We start from the raw sequence: 27,751 nt of genomic DNA, 5'->3' as shown, positions 1-27,751 counted from the left end.
GCAACAAAGAAAAGAAGCCGAACCACCGGACAATAACAGAAAAGCAAAAGGCAAAAAACCCAAAAAGGAAAGATCTGCTAGCTCCCAGCCATTTCCGCCGCTTCTTTTGCTAGGGTATCAACTTCTTGGTTTCATTCCCTCCAAGTATGCGTCCACACGACGAATGTATTCCTGCAGAGGTAATGAATCTGGTGAAATGTTTGTGCTAAGAACCGGGGGGGAAGAAGTAAGATTCTGAGCCCAGGCTACGGTGTTCCTGGAATCTCCCTCTACGATGAGGGAATGCAAATTGAGATGTTGGATGAGCTTTAAGCCTTCCAAAAGGGCTAGCACCTCGGCCTCCATAGAATCTGTATGACCGATGTGTTAGAAACCAAAGCCACGGTAGAGCCGAGGTGGTCTCTGACGATGGCTCCAATTCCTGATGGCCCTGGATTGCCGAGGAAGCATCCGTCGAAACTGAGATTTAGCATGCCCGGAGGGGGGGGTCTTCCAATTTGCAGCCCTGGAAGGGCGTGAACAATGATGTCGAAGGACATTGCTCCAATCTTGATAGAAGGCCGAGACCGGAACTCCTTAGAAGCTAGGGTAATTGGTAGCCCAAAAGATTATGGTGGATTTGAGCTTGGTGAAGATTTTGGGCCATGGAGAATACTCCCCCGGAAAATTCTGTGGTTGCGCTCAATCCATAATGCCCACAGCAATGCAGCCACCGCTGACTTCCAAAGAAGGATCCTTGCTTTGGGCTAGGGAAAAGGCTCGATAGAGGAGAGAATAGAAGTCACCTCTGTGAACAATACCCACTGTACCTTGAACAGTTTGAGGACTGCTCCCCCAAGGTTGAAGGCATAGGGGCAGTGTAGGAGGAGGAGGTTATCAGATTCCTCCTCAGCTAGACACAAGACAAAACGATTGGGAAGCGGGATTCCTCATCTTGGAAGTTAATCGACAGTTAGAATTCTCTTGGAGAGAGCCAACCACATGAAAATCTTGATTTCGGGGGGGAGCTAAGAAGTCCCAAGCCTGGGCCACTACAGCTGTAAGGGCTAAAGGAAACGTTGGGGGTAGAGACAAGCTATGAAAGAAAGAGGACACCGTGAAAATTCCAGCCAGTGATAGAGTTCAGATGATACGATCGGGGCTTGCAAGAGCTAGGAAGCAAGCATGCAGTTCTGCCATGAGAGCGAAACTCGTGATTTTGAGGTCGTTGACTGCTCTCCTGAAGACTGGATTCCAAGAGCGAGAGGTCCCAGCCAGTAATCTCTCTTGGGCTACTGTAGCCCCTTGATCTCGAGCAAGAAGGAAGAGATCAGGGTATTTGTCCTTGAGGGGGGTGTGGCCTAGCCACAGATCGTGCCAAAATAGGATTCGGTTCCCACTCATGCTTTAAAGAGCTCAAAAAGCAGAGCAACTTGACCTCCAAATGCTGGAGGACCTGTGATTAGTTCTAAGATCCGGGAGCCAAGGAGAGTCATAGAGGCGATATTTAGTTTTGTGGATGTCGATCCATAGATGATCCCTTAAGGTCACCAAGCGCCAACACCATTTACCAAGGAGGGCTAAGTTTTGAGTTCTCAGTTTTTTGATCCCTAGACCTCCCCTTTTCCTAGGTTGGCAAAGTTTGTTCCAGGCCATAAGATGGAATTTGTTGCCAGAATCCTCTCTTGACCAAAAGAACCTCCTCATCAACTGTTTAATCCTAATGCTATATGGAAAATGGACATTTGGTAGACTGAGATGTTAGCAAGGGTTGCTTTGATGAGCGTGAGCCTGCCTCCAGGGGACAGAAACCGTCCTTTCCAGCCAGCTAGTCTGCGATCCACTTTGTCGACAATGTGGGACCACATCCTTTTGTAGGGTTTGCCAAGGCAAAATGGAAGGCCCAGATATTTCGAAGGTAAATCTTCGGCTCCACAACCCCAACTTTCAGCAAAGGTTCTGAGGGTGAGAGAATCTACATTAATCCCCATCATTTTGTTTTTGTCGTAATTGACTTTGAAGCCAGTTGTTAATTCGAAGCACCTGAGGAAGAGGAAGCGATTGTGGTTCTCTTAGGAAGATGCGTTACAAAAGACTAAAGTGTTGTCTGCGTATTGAAGGTGAGAGATAGAGGGAGCCCCTATTCCTACAGTATAACCATGCAAGAGCTCGGCTGCATACATTCTAGAGATGGACTGACTGAAAACCTCTTCCGAGATAGCAAAAAGGAAGGAGGACAAGGGGTCCCCTGATGGAAGGGAAGTAGCCTTTGGGGGTACCATTGATGAGGATGGAGAAGTAAGGGTGAGAGTAACAAGCTCTCGTCCAAGCTCTCCACCTCGATCCGAAACCCATCCTGGTTTGAGTTTCTTCGAGAATTTCCCAGTCAACATGATCGTAAGCTTTCTCCCAGTCGAGCGATATGATAATACCAGGTTCTTTGTTCAGGTGTCTGGAGTGGATATATTCATGAGCCACAAGGGCTCCATCCAGAGTCTGTCGGTCTATGATGAAAGCGCTTTGATTGGGGGAAATAACCAAGTGCTGACCTCTTTGAGAGGAGAAGCCAGGACTTTGGCAAGGACTTTGTGGGTGGAATTGACCAGGCTACTAGTTATGAAATCTTTAAGCTGATTAGCACCTTCGATTTTGGGTACAAGTGTTATGAAGGTAGCATACATGGCTCGGTGAATGACCCCCTTAGCATAGAATTCTTCAAATAGATTGAGGAAGTCTACTTTAAAGGATTCCCAAAACATTTTGAATGGAGCTAAGGAAAAGCCGTCAGGTCCAGGGGCTTTGTCCAAGTCCAAATCAGTGATAGCTGCTAAAACTAGGAAAGCAAGGTCCCCCATTGGGTTCTAGGTCCTAGGGGGGTAGAGAATCGGGTTTGGAAATAGCCAAGGTGTAACAATCCTAAAATTTCAAAAAAAAAAAAAAAAAAAAAAGGCAAAAATATGCTTTTAAATAGGTGATGTTCTGTTTGAATATGATGGTCCTTGAGGACCATCACTATTTTCAAAAGATTTGCCTTTGCCTTTACTTTTTTTCTTTTGCCTGCTTTTGACCTCCTGCTGCTTGCAGCTCGCAACGTCCTTTAGCAGACGTGGTTTTCGTACGATAAAAGTCTGCTTTTAACGCGACACCTCAGGTATGAGGTAGAGCGTAATAAAACAATATAATAATACGTTATAAGAATTTAAATAGGGGATGTGAGCACTCCCACCCTAAAACAAAACTTTGAGATCTCTCTCTGGTCGAAACACAGTGAACTTCTCTCTCGAACCGAATTTTTTTATCGGAAGCTCCCTCTCAAATAATTGTGGGTAAGTGACATCGTCTTTCTGAAAAATAGTCTATTTTTAATAAATAGTGATATTTCCGTCTAGGATCTTTATTTTATCAGTTTTATGTGTAAGTGACCTCATTGTCTCGAAAAATAATCCATTCTTTTTAAAAATAAAATGAAATAATTATTTCTGCTTATTATCATGAATTTTAGGCGCGATAAATTTTATGCGCACGTGACCTCATTATCTTGAAAAATAATCTTTTTAATAAAAATTGTGATATTTTATCTATGTTAGAAATTTTGAATGCTGTAAATTAGAAAAATAAATTTATTTATTTTTCTTGTCTATTGTTAGAAATAAATGTGATATTTCCGCTTTTAGTAAAATTGTGATATTTCTTTCTACTGTTTGGAATATTTAGACATTGTAAAATTCATGTGCAAATGACTGCCTTATTATTTAAAAATTGACATTTTTGCAATTGATTATAGTATTGTTGTGAAATGTTTATTTGTGAATTGATATTCCATAAATTGTGATAATTCCGTATTCTTGAATTTTTATAAGAGTTTTTCTATACATATTAAATTGGCAATTATGCTAGAATGCCTTTACAAACTGCTACCTTTCTAAATTTGAGCCCAAAATATTTGATTGGTTATTTTTGAAATATTATAGAGAGTGACTGTTATTAATGGTTTAAGTGAAATTCATATTAATGGTTTCAGTGATATGTTGAGTACATGATATTGCTGCATTCGAATGTTTAAAGAGATTTAGAAATAATTTAAGTATGCAAGTGGACTCATCCGGTTCGCCGGTGAGATATAAGTGGACCTATCTGGGACGCCGGTAGGGATTAAGTGGACTCATCCGGTACGCCGGTGAGGTATAAGTGGACCTGCAGGGATTAAGTGGACCTATCTGGGACGCCGATAGGGATTAAGTGGACCCATCAGGACGCTGATGGGGTATATAGGTGACCTACTTGAGACGCCAGTAGGGTATTTTGTGAAATCCTTTGAATTATGTACTGCCGTTAAAAGTGTTATAAGCATTTCAATTATTCGATTTGTACTTAATTATGCATTATTTTTTAAAGTGAACTTGTTAATGTATTTCTGTTAATAGATCTCCTTTTTGGAAAATATTGATATCTTTCAATCATGATTATTTTTAGGATTATGATGATCACTTACTGAGTAGCCAAACTCATCAAACTATGGTAAACATTTTTTTCAGGATAACTACGGATTCATTTTGAGTGCTAGTCAAGATCAACCTTGGAAGATACTGTTGTTGTGCTAGCTTTCTTTATTTACTATGTAAGACCTCGCCACTGTAAAATTGTCCTATCAATAGATGTATATATGTTTTGTCTGTCACATCTCAGGAATAACAGTATTAAATTCTCGGGGTGTGACAATTATGGTATCAGAGCAATAGGTTTAAGATCTTTAGGAAATTTAAAAAGAATGTACTTAAAATCACATTTATTGTGTGTACAGACCGGGATAAAGTCAAGATCCAGAATGGCTGAAGCCAATATGGAAGGAATTCACAAAGCCTTAGAAAATATGGTTGCTCTAATGCAACATCAGATGGAAAACAACAATCCACCCAGGCATTCAATTACAGGAAATGGTGGGACTGATATCGAACAATTTAAGAAATTAAACCCACCTTCTTTTAAGAGTGCTGTAAACCCACTGGAAGCCGAGGGATGGATTATGCAATTGGAAAAAATATTCGAAGTTATGGAATGTCCTGATCATAGGAAGGTGGCCTTGGCAGTTTTTATGTTAAAAGGTGAGGCACAACACTGGTGGCGAATGGCAAAAGGAGTATTGGTCAAAGAAAATAAAACCTTGACTTGGGAAGTATTTCTAGAGGCATTTAATGAAAAATATTTTCCAGATTTTATTCGAGACCAAAAAGAAATGGAATTTCTAGATTTAATCCAAGGAAATAAGACAGTAGCACAGTACGAGGCCAAGTTTACTGAATTGGCCAGGTTTGCACCGCATATGACTAATAATGAGGCAAGAAAGGTGAACAAATTTGAAAAGGGTCTCAGGCCAGCTATTAGAAGCAGAATATCAGTCTTGAAATTAAAAACTTATGCTGAAATAGTGGATCGTGCCCAAATTGTCGAAAAAAGATTTTGAAGATTACCAAAAAATGAAAAATCAGAACAGTCATGTTAGACCTACATCATCTAATCGACAACAGTTTGAAAGGCCAAACAAGAAGCCAAGGCCCTCGCCATTTCAAAACCCAATAGAACCATGTAGAAAATGTGGGAAAAATCATGGATCAAGCCCTTGTTATTGGAATACCGGAGCTTGTTTTAAATGTGGAAAATTGGGACACCAGATTAAACAATGTCCTAGCATACAGACACAACAGCTTCCAAAGCAGGGAGAGATAGCTCCGAAGCCTCAGATGAAGGGAAGAGTATTTGCGATTACCAAGCAAGACGCTCAGGCCTCAAAATCAGTGATCCAAGGTACTCTTACTATCTTCCAAAAAGTAGCTCATGTTTTGATTGATCCTGGATCTACTCATTCATTTGTGTCACAACACTTTGCATGCCACTTAAAGGTAGAACCAGAACAATTAGAATACATTCTAGAGGTAGCCACACCGATGGGAGATTCAATTAACACCAATATAGTGTACAAATCATGTGTAATAAAGATAGAAGAAAAGGAACTGTTGGTTGATTTAATACTCTTGGAAATTCAAGATTTTGGTGCAATCTTAGGCATGGATTGGCTTTCTGCATACCATGCAAGTATTGATTGTTATAAGAAAATTGTTACCTTTAGTATTCCGAATCAACCAGTATTTTCCCCATCATATTTAATCTCTTGTATTCGAGCTAATTGCCTCCTTCGAAAAGGGTGTCAAGGCTTTCTTGCCTATATCAAAGAAGATACGAAGAAAGAAATAAATTTGGATACCACTCCGGTTATCCGAGAATTTCCCGACGTTTTTCCTGAAGAATTGCCAAGATTACTGCCTGACAGGGAAATTGAATTCTCCATTGAATTATTGCCAGGGGTAGAACCAATTTCCAAGGCACCTTACAGAATGGCTCCTGCAGAACTTAAAGAACTGAAACAACAATTGAAGGAATTATTAGATAAAGGTTTTATCAGGCCCAGTGTGTCACCTTGAGGTGCTCCAGTACTGTTTGTCAAAAAGAGAGATGGGACTATAAGATTGTGTATTGATTATAGACAGTTGAACCAAGTGACAGTGAAAAATAAGTATCCATTACCTAGAATTGATGATTTATTTGATCAATTACAAGGATCACAAGTGTTTTCAAAAATTGATCTTAGATCTGGATACCATCAGCTTAAGATTAAAAGTGAAGATGTACTCAAGACAGCTTTCAGAACAAGGTATGGCCATTATGAATTTTTAGTCATGCCTTTTGGATTAACCAATGCACCAGCTGCATTTATGGATTTGATGAATCAGATCTTTAAGCCCTTTTTGGATAAATTTATTGTGGTATTCATCGATAATATTTTAATTTATTCCAAGAATCAGAAGGAACCTGAGCAGCATGTAAGAATGGTATTGCAAATATTAATAGAGAAGAAATTGTATGCCACACTTAGTAAATGTGAATTTTGGCTTGAAAAAGTGACATTTTAGGACATGTCATATCAAAAGAAGGTCTATCAGTTGATCCTTCAAAGGTTGATGCCGTTGTTAATTGGAAACAACCAAGTAATGTGACTGAAGTTCGAAGCTTTTTGGGATTGGCAGGATATTACAGAAAATTTGTAGAAGGATTTTCTCGAATCGCAATCCCATTGACTCGATTGACACAGAAAAATGTCAAATGTGAGTGGACAAGTGAATGTGAGGAGAGTTTTCAAGAACTAAAAGTTCGATTAACTTCAGCACCTATTTTAACTATTCTTGAGGCGAGTGGGGGATTTGTGATTTATAGTGATGCTTCACATAAAGGTTTGGGCTGTGTATTAATGCAATATGGGAAAGTAGTGGCATATGCATCCAGACAGTTGAAAGAATATGAGAAAAAATATCCAATTCATGATTTGGAGCTAGCTGCAATAGTATTCGCTTTGAAAATATGGAGGCATTATCTATATGTTGAGCAATTCGTAATATACACGGATCATAAGAGTTTGAAATACCTTTTCTCTCAGAAGGATTTAAATATGCAGCAGATAAGATGGATGGATTTCTTAAAAGATTATGATTGTACAATCCATTATCATTCAGGAAAAGCTAACGTTGTGGCCGACGCTCTAAGTAGAAAATCTACGAGAGTCTTAGCTCATCTAATGTTCCAAGAAATGCGATTGTTAGAGGAAATAGTGGATTGGCATCCAACTCCGTCCATTAATGGTGTGGTAAGTATGATTGCCAACATTAAGGCGGAACCCCAATTAATCCAACAGATTCGATTGGCACAAAAGAAAGACCCTCAGCTTATAACAATTATAGAAGAGGTGAAGCAAAGAAAGAGAGATGAATTCTCTATATGTAGTGAGGATTTGCTAAGATTCAAAGGTCGGGTTTGTGTCCCGAATGATGAGAGTATAAAGAAAGCTATCTTAGAAGAAGCACATCATTCTCGTTATACGATACATCCCGGAAGTATTAAAATGTATCAGGACCTGAAGAAAACCTTTTGGTGGAATAATATGAAAAAAGAGGTAGCACTATTTGTGTCTAAATGCCTAACATGCCAGCAAGTAAAAGCTGAACATCAAAGGCCCGCTGGGTTGTTGCAGCCTTTACCGGTGCCAGAATGGAAATGGGAGCACATCTCTATGGATTTTGTCTCTGGCTTGCCTAGAACAAATTCAGGACATGATAGCATTTAGGTCATTGTGGACCGGTTAACCAAAGCTGCCCACTTTCTACCGATTCGTACGACGTACACTTTGGATCGACTGGCTCAGCTGTACATTAAGGAAATAGTGCAGTTGCATGGAGTTCCTGTCAGTATTGTATCGGACAGGGATACTCAGTTTACTTCTAAATTTTGGGCTAGACTACAGTCAGCCATGGGGACGAGACTCGCCTTTAGTACTGCCTTTCACCCCCAAACTGATGGACAATCGGAGAGGACCATCCAAACCTTGGAAGATATGCTGAGGGCCTGTGTTATTGACCTTACAAGAAGCTGGGATGACCATTTACCCCTGATTAAGTTTGCTTATAATAATAGCTTCCAAGTCAGTATTCAAATGGCACCATATGAAGCCCTGTATGGAAGAAAATGCAGGTCACCCATATGTTGGGACGATGTTGGTGAAAGAAAGCTTTTGGGACCAGAAATTGTCCAGATAACCACAGATAAAATAGCATTAATTCGTGAAAGGCTCAGGACAGCTCAATGTCGACAAAAGAGTTATGCCGATAACCGAAAGAGAGATCTTGAATTTGAGGAAGGTGATCGCGTTTTCCTAAAAATCTCACCAATAAAGGGCATTATGAGATTCGGCAAGAAAGGAAAGTTGAGCCCACGTTACATCGGACCATTTGAAATCCTGAAAAGAATCGGAGGTGTCGCTTATAGACTTGCCTTACCACCCGAATTGGCAAATGTCCATAATGTCTTTCATGTATCTTCACTACGAAAATATCAGCTCGACCCGTCCCGAATCTTAAAATATGAACCTTTACCGATCAAGAAGGACCTATCCTTCATTGAACAGCCAATTTTGATACTGGATAGAAGGGTGCAAGTGTTGCGTAACAAAGAGATTCCTTTCGTCCGTGTATTATGGCAGTACCAATCAAGAGAAGAGTCGACTTGGGAACGAGAAGACGAAATCAGAGAAAAATACCCCTATCTTTTTCAGTAATCAGGTACACAAATTTAGAGGACTAAATTTCTTTAAGGAGGGAAGAATGTTACAATCCTAAAATTTCAAAAAAAAAAAAAAAAAGAGAAAATATGCTTTTAAATAGGTGATGTTCTGTTTGAATATGATGGTCCTTGAGGACCATCACTATTTTCAAAAGATTTGCCTTTGCCTTTACTTTTTTTCTTTTGCCTGCTTTTGCCTCCTGCTGCTTGCAGCTGGCAACGTCCTTTAGCGGACGTGGTTTTCGTACGATAAAAGTCTGCTTTTAACGCGACACCTCAGGTATGAGGTAGAGCGTAATAAAACAATATAATAATACGTTATAAGAATTTAAATAGGGGATGTGAGCACTCCCACCCTAAAACAAAACTTTGAGATCTCTCTCTAGTCGAAACACAGTGAACTTCTCTCTCGAACCGAATTTTTTTATTGGAAGCTCCCTCTCAAATAATTGTGGGTAAGTGACATCGTCTTTCTGAAAAATAGTCTATTTTTAATAAATAGTGATATTTCCGTCTAGGATCTTTATTTTATCAGTTTTATGTGTAAGTAACCTCATTGTCTCGAAAAATAATTCATTCTTTTTAAAAATAAAATGAAATAATTATTTCTGCTTTTTATCATGAATTTTAGGCGCGATAAATTTTATATGCACGTGACCTCATTATCTTGAAAAATAATCTTTTTAATAAAAATTGTGATATTTTATCTATGTTAGAAATTTTGAATGCTCTAAATTAAAAAAATAAATTTATTTATTTTTCTTGTCTATTGTTAGAAATAAATGTGATATTTCCGCTTTTAGTAAAATTGTGATATTTCTTTCTACTGTTTTGAATATTTAGACATTGTAAAATTCATGTGCAAATGACTGCCTTATTATTTAAAAATTGACATTTTTGCAATTGATTATAGTATTGTTGTGAAATGTTTATTTGTGAATTGATATTCCATAAATTGTGATAATTCCGTATTCTTGAATTTTTATAAGAGTTTTTCTATACATATTAAATTGGCAATTATGCTAGAATGCCTTTACAATCTGCTACCTTTCTAAATTTGAGCCCAAAATATTTGATTGGTTATTTTTGAAATATTATAGAGAGTGACTGTTATTAATGGTTTAAGTGAAATTCATATTAATGGTTTCAGTGATATGTTGAGTACATGATATTGCTGTTTTCGAATGTTTAAAGAGATTTAAAAATAATTTAAGTATGCAAGTGGACTCATCCGGTTCGCCGGTGAGGCATAAGTGGACCTATCTGGGACGGCGGTAGGGATTAAGTGGACTCATCCGGTACACCGGTGAGGTATAAGTGGACCTGCAGGGATTAAGTGGACCTATCTGGGACGCCGATAGGGATTAAGTGGACCCATTAGGACGCTGATGGGGTATATAGGTGACCTACTTGGGACGCCAGTAGGGTATTTTATGAAATCCTTTGAATTATGTACTGCCGTTAAAAGTGTTTAAGCATTTCAATTATTCGAATTGTACTTAATTATGCATTATTTTTTAAAGTGAACCTGTTAATGTATTTCTGTTAATAGATCTCCGTTTCGGAAAATATTGATATCTTTCAATCATGATTATTTTTAGGATTATGATGATCACTGACTGAGTAGCCAAACTCATCAAACTATGGTAAACATTTTTTTCAAGATAACTACGGATTCATTTTGAGTGCTAGTCAAGATCAACCTTGTAAGATACTGTTGTTGTGCTAGCTTTCTTTATTTACTATGTAAGACCTCGCCACTGTAAATTTGTCCTATCAATAGATGTATATATGTTTTGTCTGTCACATCTCAGGAATAACAGTATTGTAAATTCTTGGGGTGTGACACAAGGATAGCTTGCTCTATTTCTGGATTTTGATCAAATAGGTTTCCTTCCACTAACAGCTGAGGAATAGAGTTATCTGCGCACCTACAATTGGCCAATCTGTGAAAGAAACCAATGTTGAGGTCCCTGGTTTTTAGCAACTTTATTCTGGATCTCTGATACCATAATATTTCCTCTTTCTTGAGGATGGATTGATAATGAAGCTTGAGCTGGTCCCTTTGTAAGCTTTCAGGATCTGAGAGGATCCTTGATTCTTCCAAATTGTCTACAGCTTGGATGGCCTGCAATGTGGAAGCTTTTTGTGGTCCAAGGAACCCCGAAAGGTTCTTGCACCAAGATTTGAGATGTCCCTTCAGTAGCTGAAGCTTGCGCTGAAGTTTAAAGCCAGCCCACACGACTATAAGTCTAAAGAGATCCTGCCACTAGATCGAGAATAGATTTAGAAGAGAGGGTTCTTCCAACAAGCCAATTCGAACCTGAAAGGTTTGGGGCCACTATGGTAGTACTGAAAAGAATAGGGCAGTGGTCGGAAGTGGGTTTGGGTAGGGCCAAAGAATGTGTTCCGGGAAAAGTGGTATCCCAGTCAATAGAAATCAGGAAACAGTCCAATTTAGCGGGAGACAAGTTGGAGGCATGGTTGGACCAGGTGAACTGAGCACCTTGAGTGTGGCGGTCAAGAAGATTGTTTAAGGCTACAAAGTCAGAAAAAGTAGTCATAGCCGAGGTTATTCTAGAAGAAGAGTTTCTCTGGTGGGACCACCTTGTGATGTTGAAGTCCCCACCTAGGTACCAAACTGGGTGAGGGAGTTGTGCCATCAGGTTGAGTTCTTCCCAAAGAAGCGATCGAGAGGCATCTAGGTTAGGACAGTATACTACCGTAAATTTCCACAGAAACCCATCGGGTAATTTGCAGAGCAGGACTGAAACTGAGAATCTAGCTCTGTGCTGGGAGATCAAGGCGTGGGCCGTGGGGTCCCAAAAAACCCAAATTCCCCGAAAGGCTCCTTCAGCAGCAAGAGGAATTGTTTGGCGTGTTTGTAGACAACGAAACAAGTATCACTTAGGGGGTGTTTGATAACGAAGAAAAACCGGGGAAAGTCTCACACTTTCTCCTGTACTGTAGTTTTCACCCGTTTGAGAACAGTAAAATTGGAGAAAGTAGGCACTTATTTTTTCCCCATTTCACTACTCCCTTGAGGAAAGTGGTAGACCATAGGCACCCCTACACTGCCATTTTCAGAGAGAGTCAAATATAATACTATAATATTTGTATTATATATTATAATATACTATATAAGTACATATTATTATATATAATATTTTAGAAGATATTAATATAGTATAACAATATATTATTAGGTTACAGTATTATAATATTATATAAAGTTATTATATTTATGTTATAATTTAATATATTTTATAATATATTATATTATATCATATTATCATAAAAATATTATATAATATTTTTATAATATATTATTATGTTACAATATTGTAATATTATATAATGTTATTATATTATATTATACTAGAATAAACATATCATAACATTCTAGTATAATACAACAATGTCATTATACTAGAAAGGTGTTGCGAGGCTTCGCCGATTGAGAATGAGGGAGTTCTTATTCAAGGCTAGGTTAAAAAGAAAGCTCATCAACTTGGTAAGTTGTGTGTTCGAGTGATTCCAAAGGTGTAGCGAAGGGATTCTCCAACAGAGAAGCCGGAGCGGAGTTTGAGTTCTTAGTGAGGTGAGGCTTCACCAATTGAGAAGGAGGTTGAGAAGGAGGGAGTTCATTGGGGACTATATACGGTAGGTATTGTTTGACCCCCTGTGAATGAGACAATCCTATCTGTATCTTGTCCTCGGACTATTCTAGGTCGGATCAGCAAAGTCACATTCTCCAGAGCAATTACTAGCAAGTGAAGATGCTTCCTCTCTCTTATCGGAGTCCAGATCTCTATTCCTACGACAAGGAGGCATAACACCCTCATCCAAGCACGAGGATGCACTCACAACCCTCTTCAGGTGAGGGTTCGGTCAGTCGAGGGAATAACCACGATAATATACATTATAATATTCTAGTATAATAACATTGTTATACCATATTATAATACATAATATCATATTGTCATAATATATTATAATATAATATTGTACAAGATTTTTATAATATATTATTATGTTACAATATCATAATATAATATAATGTTATTATTTTATATTATACTAGAATAATATATGATGATAATATAATATATGTTATATTATATATATACAAATATATATATATATTTGTGTATATATATATATATATATATATATATATATATATATATATATATATATATATATATATATATGAGAAATGATCCTATAAGACCCTCCCCCACCCATGTGTGTAGGACCCCAAAGGATCACCATTAAATTTAGCACGGATCTATAGAAAAGTCAAGTCCCACACCCATGTGACAACTTTTCTAGAGATCCATGCCAACTTTAATGGTGATCCTTTGGGGTCCTACACACATGGGTGGGAGAGGGTCCTATACGATCATTACTCTATATAATATATATATATATATATATATATATATATATATATATATATATATATATATATATATATATATATATATATATATATATATATATATATATATATATATATTAGCTTTCCCAATGCCAAACAGGTGAAAATACTAGCACCACAATTTATAAAATAGGGTCTCAGCTTTCAGGCTACCAATTTTTATCTGCTTCCGAGAATCTAAGAAAGTTAGCAGTAGGGAGAATCCCAAAGGAACTGCAGAGAAAGTTATTAAACGCACCCTTACGGATCCAGTGCATTCTCTTGATCTCTTCCCAATGATAAAGAATATATGGTTGACTCAAACATGTTGAGGTCTTCTTCAACAAGTAACTGCTAAAGCACCTAACCATGAAAAAATTACTCCAAAGGTTCTTTTCTAGAATTGATGTAGCATCTAGCTCCAAGGGAACTTGCTAATTTCCATTGTCAATGCTAGGCAACGTTCCAAAACACAGCCAGCATGGCAACTACACGTGTGTCTAGGTGCATTGCCCAGACCTTGACAGACCAACTAAGTGGGCTGTCAATCGGTGCCTAGGGACTGCACCCGCCTAGGGGTGAAAATGCCCCTTGGGTGGGGGCACTTTTTGCCTATTTTCCCCAAATAAGCAGTAAAGGGGTGGGGGGGCTTCTAATCCTCTTAATTAAACCCTTGTAGACCCAAATAAACTCGAAAACTTCATCAAATTTCAATATGATTGGATTGAACTTCGAATTCGAAGTTTTCAAAGATTGATCCAAACATTATCCTATTGTTTTAGATTCAATTTTATCCATTTCGGAACTTAATACAGTGTTATTAGTGAGAGTTTGAAATTGGTAAACATTTCAGGCATTGAATATTGAAGATCAAGCATAAAGTTCAATACAAAATCTTCCTATTTGAGAATATTTTATTTATTATTATTTCGATGTCTTCTTCAGGTTCATTTAAAAGTGGTGATGTGGGTTGGAAGTATGTTTATGACCTGAATCTGAAGGACAAAAAGCATACAAGGTGTAATTATTGTGAAAAAGATAGTAATGGGGGTATAAACCAGTTCAAGAAGCACTTTGCCAGTACTTGCGGGGATGTTGTCCCTTGTAAGGTTCCTAAGCTATTAGGGTAAAATTTAACAATATTTGAATTTGGCAAAACAAGAAAAGGAACAAAAGGAGGCTTGGATAACAGATTTAAGGGTTGGTATTCATTTATTTGATGATGATGAGACTTAAGGATGAGGGAGAAACTCAAGTAAATCAGGTGGCGTTATCCTAGTCTAGGAAAGGTAAGGGAGTTGTAATTGGGTATGGGCCTAAGGGGTCTTGGGGGATAATGTATAGACCTCATGCTTGAGGCTCTAGACGGTTTGAGTGATATTTTAGCTGCAGTGAAGAAGGTAAAGTCACTTACAACTTCCCTTTATAGCCACACCCTCACCCTCAGGATGATGCGTAGATTTACAAAGAAGAAAGAGATTGTGAGGCCCGAGGTCATGAGATTTGCTACCTGGTACCTATGCCTAGATAACATACGGGAGACTCCAGTTGAGATAGATGTCTACCTTGGATGAGTGGAGAGCATGCAAGTGGTCTAGGGATCAGAAAGGGAAGGTGAGAGATATTATCCTTTTCTAAGGCTTTTTGGTGAGGGGTGATATGACTTTCATTTATAGCCACATCCTCATCCTAAGCATGGTGCATAGATTTACAAAGAAAAAAGAGATTGTGACGCCTGAGGTCATGAGATTTGCTACTTGGTACCTATGCCTAGATAACATACATTCGAGGAGAGTGCAATTAAGGTAAATGTTTACCTCAAATGAGTGGAGAGCAAGCAAGTGGTCCAAGAATTAGAAAGGGAAGGTGAGAGATGTTATCCTTTCTAAGGCTTTTTGACGAGGGGTAAAGGGCGCTCTTAAGATATTTTCTCCTCTTATCAAAGCCTTTCGCATGGTTGATAATGACAAGCCTTCCATGGGCTCTATATACGAGGCAATGGAGAGATGCAAGAGAGAGAGAGAGCCCATAATTTAGATGATGATGTGAGCTGCTATGAGCCTGTTCAGAAGATTATTGATGAGAAGTGGGATAGGCACTACATCGGCCATTGCATGCAGCTGGCTATTTTTTGAACCAGCGTTTTTTATGCTAATAGGGATATACACACAAATGACACAATTATGACTGGATTTAATAACTATGTAGATGTGCTAATCCTTAATCCGAATATCTAAGACATTATATGCACTGATGAGCTAATAAGTTACAAGTACAGATTAAAGTCTATTAGGAGCCCAATGGCGGTGAAGCAAAGGACCAAAACAGATCAAAGTCATAATATTCTTAAGCTCCTCAAGTTCAAGTTTCATTTCATGCTTGTTTGTTTTCCATAATTTATATTTTATATTTAATTACCATTTATAATTCATAATCAATTTGCAGCCAACTGGTGGAGCCAACATGGTGTAGTGCTCCAAATTTACAAAAATTGTCCATTCGGATCTTGAAGCTAACCACTACCTCATCCGGTTGTGAGCGGAATTGGAGTACTTTTGAGTTGGTAATTTACTTTACTTTATTAGTTTACAAGTTACAATTTACTAATTTGTATTAGTACTTCAGTAGTTACTAGTTGGTTAGTAATTATTGATTACTATCAATTGAAAATTTGTAGTTTTATAGTATTATATATTTATATTATTAGGTTTATTTGATTTTATTACATTCATACAAAGAAAAGGAACATGCTTGAATCAAAGAGGCTCAATGACCTAGTCTATGTCAAATATAGTCGATAATTGAACGAGGGTTTGCTAAGAGAGATAAGAGAGACCCCCGTAGATAAAAAAAGATATAGATAATGTTATGGGGTGGCTGGTTGATGATGATGAGGTCGACACATGAAGGATTGACATGGGATAGAGTCATGGAGGCCTCAGGGATATTAGCCGACCCTCCTAGGGCAACTAGATCTTCTTCCACAAGGACGAGGGTGGAGGAAGAGGAGGAAGCAGATGCAAATTCAAAAGAAACAGAGGAGGACAACTATTTTCTTGAGGAGGAAGATGATTCTGATGATGATAGCCTCGATTTTGATGGACATGATGCAGATGCAGCGGACCTTGCTTTTTTTTATGATGAGTGATGATTGAAGACTCTTTTGAGTCTTCAAGTCTATATTTATTTCTCTTTTCTTCCTTTTAGTTGCGTATTGTGGTTTGTAAACTTCGAAGTTTTAACTATGTGTAGATTATGGATATGGACTTACGGAGTATGGAGGAGTGTATGTGGACTATAAACATTTGATGTGCTCCCTAACGTTATTGCTTATTTTCTTTCATTTTCTTGATGGTGAATTGATGTCTATTGCTATCTTGGATTATGGTCTAAAATATGTCCCAATATGTATTTTTTAATGTCTCAATTTGAAATGCATGGAATTAAAGATTAAAATATGCCTCAATATGTATCTTTTTAATTTTTTTACATAAAATCTGATCTTAAAACAACTTTTTATTCTACTACGTTGCCTAGGTTCTTGGCACCCGCCTAGAACCTAGTTTTGAAATGGTATGTTACTTTAGTTTAGTGAATATAACTTTGTTACTTTAAATTATTAGGTTACTAACTAGTAGTTAATGTATAATTATGTATGTGTTTGCATATAGGTTGATACAAAGAAAAGAAACAAGCTTGAATTGGAGAGGCTCATTGACTAAACTTATGTGAAGGGGAATATAGCCGAAGATTAAAGGAAAGATTTGCTAAGCGTGATAAAAGAGACCCCCTTAAATCGAAGGACACGGGAGAATGCTATGGAGTAGTTGATTGAAGCAAATGAAGTCGAAGGTCATGATAATCTAGGAAAATGGAGAAACTGAGGAAGATGTTGTACAGTAGAGATGGGCAACCGAATTTTATGTCATCGCCGCATACCAATGAAGATGAAGGCCAAGTTCTATAGGACAGCCGTGAGACCAGCTTTGCTCTATGGAGCGGAATGTTGGGCGGTCAAAAGATAATATACTCATAGAATGAGTGTAGCAGAGATGAAGATGTTGAGATGGATGAGTGGCAAGACAAGAAGGAATAGAATTTGAAATGAATACATTCAAAAATATTTAGTTGTGACACCAATAGGCAATAAGATGATAGACAGTAGACTAAAGTGGGCTAACTACGTGTGGCGCAGACCCAGTACAAAACCTGTTAGGAGATATGAGTTAGTTTAAGTGGAAGGCTCTAAAAGGGTAAGGGGTATACCCAAAAGGACATGGTTAGAAGTAGTGAGAAAAGATATGAGGACTTATGGCCTCACTAAGGGTATGGCCCTTAAAAGAGCATAATGGCGGACTAGGATTTGCGTAGCCGAAATTAGCTGGGAAAAGGCTTTGACGATGACGATGACGATGATGATAAGTCAAAGGGCATGACAGATTAATATGGGATATGGTTTCAAAGGCATCAAGTAGAGCAACCAACCCTCCTAGGACCATTAGATCATCTTCACAAAGCAGGGGTATGGAGCAAGAGGAGGAATCTGATTAAGAAGAAACAGATGCGGAGGAGCGTTACATTAAAAAAGAAGTTGATTCTGATGATGATGGACTCAACTCTGATGCATATGATGAAGCTGCCCCCACTTTTTCTAATGATACATGAAAACTCGTCAAGTCCAGACTTCCCCCCTCATTTCCTCTTATGTATATGGATTATGGGATGGTATAGACTACGGATTATGTATTGTTATCTGTGATTGTTTTTTTTTTTTTTTTGTGGGTGGGGGGGCAGCTAGCAATCTAGTACTTTGGTTTGGAACTTTGGATTATGTGTTAACGTGTTATTGTCATATACTCGTCTTTGTGTTAAACGTGTATGGTAGTCTGGTAATGTGGTTATGTTTTTTTATGTTAACTTTGTATAAAAAGGTATTTACATGAAGAAAAAGCTATCCATGGCATCCCACATGTCGGGTGCTCAAGATACATTATAGCCAAACAGAAAGAGCAAAAAATACTCATGGGGGAGAGAGACAAAATGCAAAAGAGGAGGCAGTACTGAGTGCTTGAAATAAACTGAAGTCGAACAGAAAGAGTATAAATGCTCATCGAGGGGAGAGACAAAATGCATAGAATAGGATGCTACTGAGAAGTTCTTAAAAAGGTTATGGTGGTGTTTGTTGTCGAGTCCGTATATTATATGCTGAAGGGTAGCGTTGTTGGGCCTAATGTGTGTGAGGAGCACTGTCGATGTCTGTCTGCTGTAACTCGAGAGGTTGGGCTTTTACACCTGCTTACGAGGTCAGGGAGAGCAGTCATCCTTTCTTCGACAGTGTACCAGAGCTGATAGCCTTGAACTAACAGACAACAGGAAGAGGGTGTAGTTGGTATCTCAAAGAGTCGCTCATATTGCCTTAGTGGCTACTAAGGCAGAGGGAAAGGATAAAGAGAGATGGAGATATTAATAGTATCTCGTGAGAGAGAAGCGGGGTGTAAGATGGGCTGCGAGGAGGAATCAACAGTAAGAGAGCTGGGGAGTGGAGACTTAAGAGAATGAGAGAAATAGAGGAGGGAAGAGGGGTGCAGACCTTGAGTTAAGGGAGCATTAGAGGGACTACTAGAAGTAAAGAGGAGAGTTGTTGAGAGAAGAGGAAGTGAATATTTTGCTGCTAAATAGTTTCATTTTCCTCCTATTTCCTTTATGCTTTTTCCTAAGCAGCAGTCGGGAAGAGAAAGGAGGAATGCCAGAGGGGGTACGAAGAGGAAAAGAAGAAGGGAAAAGGCGAAGGAGTGTCAGAGGGGGTGTGAAGAGGAGAAGCAGAAGGGTGAAGGCAGAGGTGATATAACTGAGGGATAGAGGAAGAAGAAAAGAGGGGGAAGTCTAGATGAGAGATAGTGGATTTACAGAGGTAACTGGAAAGAGAGGTGAGGAGAGGGAAGGGAAGGCTGGAGGTGAGAAAACGTGTGAGTTTGTCTGGTTTGTTCCCCCATTCTCTTTTTTCCTCGATTTCTTTTTTTTTCCTTTTTTCCCCCTTTTTTCCCTTTCCTTTTTCCATTTTTCCTTTTTCCTTCCTCTCCCCCTAAGTTCCTCTTCGTCCCCTTTTTTTTTTTGGGGGGGGGGGCCAGTAGAAAAAGGCTTTCGGGTCATTAAAAGTTGTCCAGAGAATTGGAGAGAGAGGGGTAGAGCGGGGAAGGAAGAAGAGAGAAGGTCTGTAGGGTAAGAGGATTGAGAGATAGATTAGGGGTTAATCAGTGTACCTTGGCCTTGATGAGCTCCTTCCTTTGCCCGACGGTCAGCTGCTGAATTGGCCTCCTGAAACATTAGTTTCAAGATGACTGTTGGCATTGAACTGCATAGAAAATGGATGTGTTCAAATATGGAGTAGAGCCTCCATGGAGGGTCCTGCTGGTGAGTTGCCCATAGAGTGTGTTTTTGGAGTCGGACTCAACTATAATGCCTTTGGTTGGAGTACCCAATGAGGCAACGTGTTTGAGGCCTTCCAAAAGGGCCAAAGCTTTCGCATAGGTGGAACCGTGGATTCCAATAAATATAGAAAAGGTCCAGAGAGTGGTATTCGAGTCTGCGAGCTGCCCTCCTATACCTACAGGACCTGGGTTTCCAAGTGAGGAGTCGTCTATGTTTGTTCAATAGGCCAGGTGGTGGGCGGTCCAAATTGGGTTGGATCTATTGTTGTGGGGGCATAGGTTGAGTATGCATTCCCAGTTTGACAGGAAGTGTGTGATAGGGATGGCTGCTAAGGTCGGAATTGTTTTGGCCCATTGGGAGATAAGGATAGAGATGGTTTCAAAGATATAGCTTGTTGGGTTGTTTGGATTCCTTAAAAGATTCTCGAATTTCACACTAGCCACAAGTTCCATAATAAGGCTGCTATAGAAAGGTGCCATAATTTTTTCCCAATTTTAGTGAAAGGGGGTGAGAAGAAAGTTTCAAAGAGGTTTGAGATGGTACCTCCACTCAAACCTACTTACAGTAGCATAGTGATAGTAAACTAATGATACCGGGATCCCCTCTAAGAGCCTGACATTCCGGATTGCCTGGTGCGAGGGTTACTTCGCCGAAGAGCTTGAGACGGGAGGACCATAAACCTAGTTATACCTCACAGTGTATGAAAAAATGTGGCATATTTTCCTCTTCCTACAAATAGGTGGTACATCTATTGGGAAGAGATACCCCTCTGCATTGGAATTAGTCCACGGTAAGAGTTTTACACTAGAGGAGAATCCAGATAAAGCCTTGGACATTGTGGGGGATAGGTAAGTACCAAGTTTTGTTGAGGAGGGGGTGGGGATTCAAGTTGGGTACGAGAGAGTTATAGAAGGATGAGACTGAGAAGGTTCCTGATGGGTTTGGAGACCATATGAGGGAATCTTATTGCTGGAGAGGGCTAAATGTGGGTGCTAAGTCTTGGAGCATAGAGGTGAGGGAGATAAAACTCCTAATCTGAAAGGTTTCTGCTAAAGGTAGGGGTCCAAACTAAACCAAAGCCACTGAATTGCACAGTCTGCCACAAGTGCATCTTGGTTTGTGGCAATAAGGAAGAGCAAGGGGAAAGTTATCCTAAGTGGGGAGTGACCAACCCACAAATCTGTCCAGAATTCAATGTGAAGCCTATATCCTAGCCTAAATCTAGAGCGATTAAGGAAGGTTGTTCCAAGCTCCCAAGGATCTTTGAGGGGGGATCTGGGCAGCCAGTCATTTGTAACCTTGCCCTATTTGGTGTTGATGACTTCTTTCCATAAGAGGGATGAGCCGAGGAGTATTTCCGCCACCATTTTCCCAGGAAGGCAAGATTCATAGTTCTAAGGGTTTTAATTCCTAGGCCTCCAAATTTTTTTGGAACGCAGACCTTATCCCAGGCAACCAAGTGGTACTTATGGGATACCTCGACTCCGGCCCAAAGGAAATCTCTCATTAGTTTTTCCAAGTGCTTTAATACCGAGATTGGGATTTGGAAGAGAGACATAGAGTAAATGGGGATGCTGGCAAGGGTTGCTCTGATTAGGGTGATTCTTCCCCCAAAGGATACGAAACGACCCTTCCACAAAGTAAATTTCCAGGTAAATTTTTCTATGAGGTTGTCCCATAAATGTTTTATGGGTTTTCCTACATAAGGGTAATCCTAGATAGGAGGAGGGGAGTGATTCTATGAAGCAACCTAGGTGAAGTGCAAGACTATGGAGTTCTAGGTTGGCTATCAATACCCCTATCATTTTAGTTTTGGCTAGGTTAACTTTCATCCCAGTGAGGAGCTCAAAGGTTCTTAGGTATCGCCATAAGCAATCAACCTGATTGGGATCAGAATCACTGAATATTGGCGTATCATCAGCATAAAGGAGGTGCATAATTTCTGGGCCAGTTTGGGAGGACCTAAACCCCGAGAGAAGACCCTATCATACTGTCTGGATATTGGGAAAACAGTTCGCCTATGAGTGCGAAAAGGAAAGGCGAGAGGGGTTCACCTTGTCTGAGCCTCTCTCAGCTTGGAAGAAACCTTCCGGAGAGCCATTAAGGAGGATAGAGAAAGAGGGGTTTGATATACAAGCTCGAATCCAGTTTCTCCCATCGAGGACTAAAACCCATTCGGCTTTGAATGGAATCAAAGATTGACCAGTTCACTCTATCATAGGCCTTTTCCCATCTAAGAATTGCCTATTGGATACAAAGGCCAATTGGGTTGGTGAAATGATTGAGGTCAAAACCTTTTGAAGACGAGAAGCTTGAGTCTTAGCGAGGATTTTGTAGGAGGAGTTAAGGAGGCTATTAGGGCGAAAATCCTTTAATCTATGGACACCTTCTACTTTGGGGACAAGGGCCATGAAGGTACAATTTAAGGTTGAGTTAAGTCCTGCCCTTGTGGAAGAACTCTTCAAAGAAGGCTAAAAGGTATAGAGTTGTTGTGTCCCAAAAGTGTTGGAAGATTACTACTGAGAATCCATCTGGTCCATGAGCTTTGTCTTTGGGCGGTCAAATACAGCTTTGCGGATTTCCTCAAGGGAGAAAGGTCTATCTAGGCTCTGAGAAGCTTCTTGGGAGATAGTTTGAAAGGTAAGGTTCATCCACGTCCTTTGAAAGGTAAGGCTCCCCAGCGTAGGACGTGGATGAGAAGGCCTTGTGAATAAATTTTGGAAGAATCTAATGAAAAGGCGCTTTATTTATGTGGGTTGGGAAAAATTATTATTGCCTACAAAACCTGAGTTATGGAGTTCCCCCTGAGTCTAGAGCTAGTTGCCTTATGGAAGAAGCTTGTGTATCTATCCCCCTCTTTGAGCCATTTGATTCTAGAACATTGAAACCAGTATTTTTCTTCTTGTTTTAGGACTTGTGCTAAGTTTGCTTTTGCCTGAATGGTAAGAGAATGGGTTTCCTCCACAGCATCTAAGTCTGAGATTGTTGACGTTTATGCCCTTATTGGGTCTCTAAAGTTTGAAGGCAAGTTCCGGCTCCATTGTTTCACGGAGGCTTTGAGTATTTGTAGCTTTCGCGTTAGCCTGAAGCCAGCCCACCCAGTGACAAAGACAAAAGACCAAGTTGAAGAGAACATGTGGGCAAATGATGGTTCTTCCAACCAAACAAGCTCTAGCCTAAATGGTTTGTTTGAAGGAGGGGTTGGGTTGGTGTCTAAAAGGATTGGTTTGTGATCAGAGGTGACTTTTGGGAGGGCCCTGAAACAAGTTCCTAGGAAAGAGGATTCCCAGGAGAGGTTGCTGAGGAAGTAATCAATCTTGGTCATTATGGGGATTGGGGGGCGGTTGGACCAGGTGAAGGATGAACATCAATGAGGGGGATACTTTGGCCACCATTAGATTTATTGTAGGCCATCTAACTGAGTTGAAATCCCCACCCACCCCCCCCCCCCCAAAAAATCCAGGGGATGTGGGGAGGAGAGGCCGAATGGGAGAGTTCTAGCCAAAAGTTTTCTCCAATGGAAGGGTTATTAAGGCCATAAACAAATGTGGTCCTAAAGAAAAAGTCATAGGATATCCAACGAAAAGAAGAGGTTATAGAGTATTCAAAAATCTGGGATGACAGACTGTTGTAAACACTTGGGTTCTAAATGACCCAGATGCCCCCAGAGGCTCCCTAGGAGTCTTTAACGACCCATGCACAAGGATTTCTACCCCAAATTTTCCTGATCGAGGCTAGGTCAGGGGATGGGAGTTTGGCTTCAAAAACTGCAAGTATATCAGGAAATTGAGAGGAGACTAGGGAATGAACAGCACTACACTTTGCATTGTTGCCAAGTCCTCTAATGTTCCAACAGATGATTCTCATCTAGGTGAGTTTGGATGGCGTGAGGATTTGCTGGAGGATCTTCTCTGCTCAAGACTAGTGAATAAAATGAAGAGAGGAAGATCTTCTCCTGGGGGTGTCATAAGTCACCCCAAAGTGCAATTTTGTGAGTTCCCTAGTTCCCGTAAAAGGCTTACGAGAGGGAGGTACTTGGGGTGCGTCTGTTGCAGCCCTAAGGTGTATGGAGATGTCAGTGATTTCTCCTGCGAATGCGAGACCACAATCTTCTCTCATTTCTGCCAATAGGGGCTAAGCTTGGTCTATTCTTTCGAGCTCTCTAGAGTCTACTAAGATAGTGGACTGAATATCTTGAGTTGGAATCAGAGGTGGAGGGAGGATTATGTGTCGGATGGGGGGAATGCAGTCTCTGAGAAGGACTGTGCAGGAAGGGAAAAGAAATAGTTTAAAGGTGGAGACGGTGACGGGGAGGGTAGGGGGCAGAAATAGTTTAAAGGGGGAATGCATGGGGGAAGACAACCACTCGGAAGCCTGTGCGGCATTAAGGAAAAATCTCATATCTAGGGGAAGGGGAACCAAGTCGTCCATATCAGAGAAATGGATACCAGTTAAAATCTCATATCTAGGGGAAGGGGAACCAAGTCGTCGATATCAAAGAAATGGAAATCAGTTTCGAGAGGATTGAGTAGGGTTGAGACAAATGGGTTAACGGGGATGGAGTTCTCCAGACTGGGATCAGAGAAAACCAAGAGTGGGGGCGGGGGGGCGAGGGCGCGTGGAAAGTGGTGTAGGGGTTGGGAACCTGGGGTAGTGCACGTATTGAGGAAGGATAGGGGGGTAAGGATGGTAGAAGATTTGGATGCCTGGGGAGGAGGGGGCTATGGGGGGTGAATTGTTGTTAGGAGGACTAGGTGTGGGTTGAAAAGAGATGTTAGGTGCGACCTACTGGGGTAAGCAAGGCATTGCTTTGGGGGGGGGCGAAGATGGGTTGTTGCATGGGTGGGGAGCAATGCCAAGAATGGGTTAGAAAGGGAGGCGCTTGATGGGTTAGAGAGGAGGTTAGCTGGATAAAGAGAGGTAGTTTAAATGGTTCCATCGGCAGAGGACGGGAAGTCAGGGCTAGTGGTACTTGTCCCACCTCTTCTTGGCCTACATCCCTTATGGTCAGTTCCCTTTCTCTACTCCGGGACACTTAACCCCCTCTGCTTTCCCGTTTTCTCCCTCTCCTACTCCATCAGCGGTTGTTTTCCCTCCTGCTCCTCTTGGCTCCCTACCTTATTCTCCTCCTGGTTCTCTTTCTTCCTCTCTACACCCACTCTCTTCGGCTTTGCCTGAGCATGCTACTCCGCCTCTCCCTTCTCTTCCCTCTGACTTGTACACTTCGAACCCTTCCTCTCCTTCTCCCGACCTAGCTATCATGGATCTCGCTAACCTCCTCGAGCCTCCAGATATACAAGAACTTCCGGAAAAGATAGACGGTGCCTCGGAGATGGCTCTGGACTCCTTGGTACCGGAGGACATAGCTCAAGAGACCACCACCCTTTCCTCTCAAGCTTTGCCAAGTGAAGTGACTACGGAGGACGGCAGAGATGAGCACCAAAGCGAAGCAAACAGGGAGGGGTCAAACATGGTCGATGAAAGGATGCTTTCAATGTACAGACTCATGGGATTCGAATATGATGGCCCTGAAGGACCTGCCCACAGGTTTATGACAGCTGACGCTCAGAGTAGGTTGCAGGTGAGACTCAGAGGACAAAAGGAACTCTGCAATCTTTTCTCTTCCTTACCTTTCACCGGACATCCCTTAGACCTCTCTTCGCTCTCGACTTCAGAGGACCGCCCGAGGAGGTCTTAGATTAGCCTCCTCCCACCTCCATTCTATCAAAAAATGAAGGTTCTTATCTGGAACGTGAGAGGCTTAAGATAGGCCTCTAGGAAGTCCGTGGTCAGAGCTTTCACTTCCAAACTGTCCCCCACTATCCTAGCCCTATTAGAAACAAAACTACCTACCCCTAACCTCCAGCTCATCCGTCGAGTGTGGGGCAGAAGGCCATGTCAATGGATTTCGCTGCCGGTCGATGGGTCTTCAAGTGGGATTTGGGTGGTTTGGGACCCCTCTGACCTGTCTCTAATCAACCACTTCATCAAAAATTTCTCAGTTACCCTCTTACTCTCCAACATCTCTGATGGTGTTGAATGGAAATTTTCGACAGTTTACGGGCCAAACTCATGCTCTCTCAGGCAAAGGTTTTGGTCAGAATTGGACCACATTTCCTCCCTACCACATCCAATTTGGTGTGCAGGAGGAGACTTCAATGTCACTCGTTGGTTCTACGACAGAAATTCTTCAACCTCGATCTCTCTGGAGATGAGGGATTTCTCCGACTTTATTAGCCGCAATGATCTGTTCGACATCCCTCTTCAGGGCTGCCAATACACGTGGTCCAGTCATTCTACCAACCCTACCCTCTCCAAGCTAGACAGATTCCTCATCTCTGTTAGAGTGGAAGGAGAATTTCCCAAGAATTCTTTCTCTAGCGCTCCCCAAACCAGCGTCAAATCACTGCCCTATCCTCTTGGATACCAAAGCAATCTTTAGGGGCCTAGACCTTTCTGTTTTGAACTTCACTGGCTGCAAGAGCCTAATATCCACTCTCTTGTCCTAACCTGGTGGAACTCCTTCGCATCTCAGGCATCAGGTAGAGCAAGGTACATACTTCAAACCAAGCTCCAACTTCTAAAGGCTGCCCTGAAAACTTGGAGCAAACCCTCCCATGTCAACTTCTCCCTTATCAAAACAAACCTGTTAGAAACCATCAAAAACTTGGATGTCCTAGAGGAGACCCGCCATCCGGACACTTCAGAGCTGGAACTTAGAACCAAATCAAAACTGGACTACCTCTTAACCCTCAAAAAAGAAGAGACCTACTGGTACCAGAGATCTCGCGTCTCCTGGTTGAAAGGGGGGGACCACAATACAGCCTATTTCCATCGAATAGCCAACTGTCGTAGGAGAGACAACACAATATTGATGATTAAATCCAACAACAATTACCTTACACAACCGGGAGAAATTGAGCAAGAAATTCTATCGTTTTTCCAGTCCCTTTACTCTGCCCCCCCAGGCCCAAGACCTAGGATGACCTCCCTTGACTTCTTAACTCTCTCTGAAGACCAAGCCTTGTAGTTAGAGAGACCCTTTAATGAAGAAGAAATCATTCAAGCTCTCAATGCTCTACCCAAAGACAAGGCACCAGGTCCAGACAGATTCCAAATAGCCCCACTAAAGGCTTTTTGGGAGATCTTCCGTCTGGACTCCCTTCTCTTCTTCGAAGAATTCTTCAACAAAGGCACCCTCCATAAAGCCTTGAACGCCACATTCTTGGCGTTGGTCCCTAAGGTAGAAGGAGCCGAGGAAATTAAAGACTATCGACCAATTGGTCTCCTCAACTCTTCATACAAGCTCCTGGCCAAAACTTTAGCTACAAGGCTACAACATGTTTTGCCAACTGTTATCTCCTCCTCTCAATCTGATTTCCTCAGGGCAGACAAATTCTGGATGGGACATTGGTGGCACATGAATGCATCCATTCTAGACACCTTTCCAAGCAACCAGGCCTCATTTTCAAAATCAATTGGGAAAAGGCCTATGACCATGTGGACGTGGACTGGTTGATTTTGGATGAAACCATGGCCATAATGGGTTTCGGGGAGAAATGGAGAAAGTGGATGAGAGGCTGCTACTCCCATCCACATTTCTCAATCCTTATTAACGGGTCACTTAAAGGCTTCTTTCCGTCTTCGAGGGGACTCCGCCAAGGCGATACCTCTCTCCTTTGCTCTTTACGATAGCGACTGAAGTTTTTAGTCGCTCTATTTCTAGACTATTCCAGGCGTGATTGCTCACAGGCTTCA

At 40.8% G+C, this 27,751-nt stretch overlaps 1 protein-coding gene across 5 annotated transcripts in view; it reads right to left on the bottom strand.

Annotated features, from left to right (window-relative positions):
- LOC18432717 (uncharacterized) overlaps positions 1-27,751 on the bottom strand; it is a 52,410-nt gene that overhangs the window by 13,193 nt on the left and 11,466 nt on the right. The gene's annotated exons all lie outside the window — the stretch shown is intronic.

The sequence above is a fragment of the Amborella trichopoda genome, chromosome 5 (genome assembly GCF_054954075.1).
Source record: "Amborella trichopoda isolate Santa Cruz 75 chromosome 5, AtrichopodaSantaCruz75HAP2 v2.0, whole genome shotgun sequence".
NCBI lineage: Eukaryota > Viridiplantae > Streptophyta > Magnoliopsida > Amborellales > Amborellaceae > Amborella > Amborella trichopoda.
Note: the sequence above shows the minus strand (reverse complement) of the source record. Positions and strands in the feature narration are given on the sequence as shown.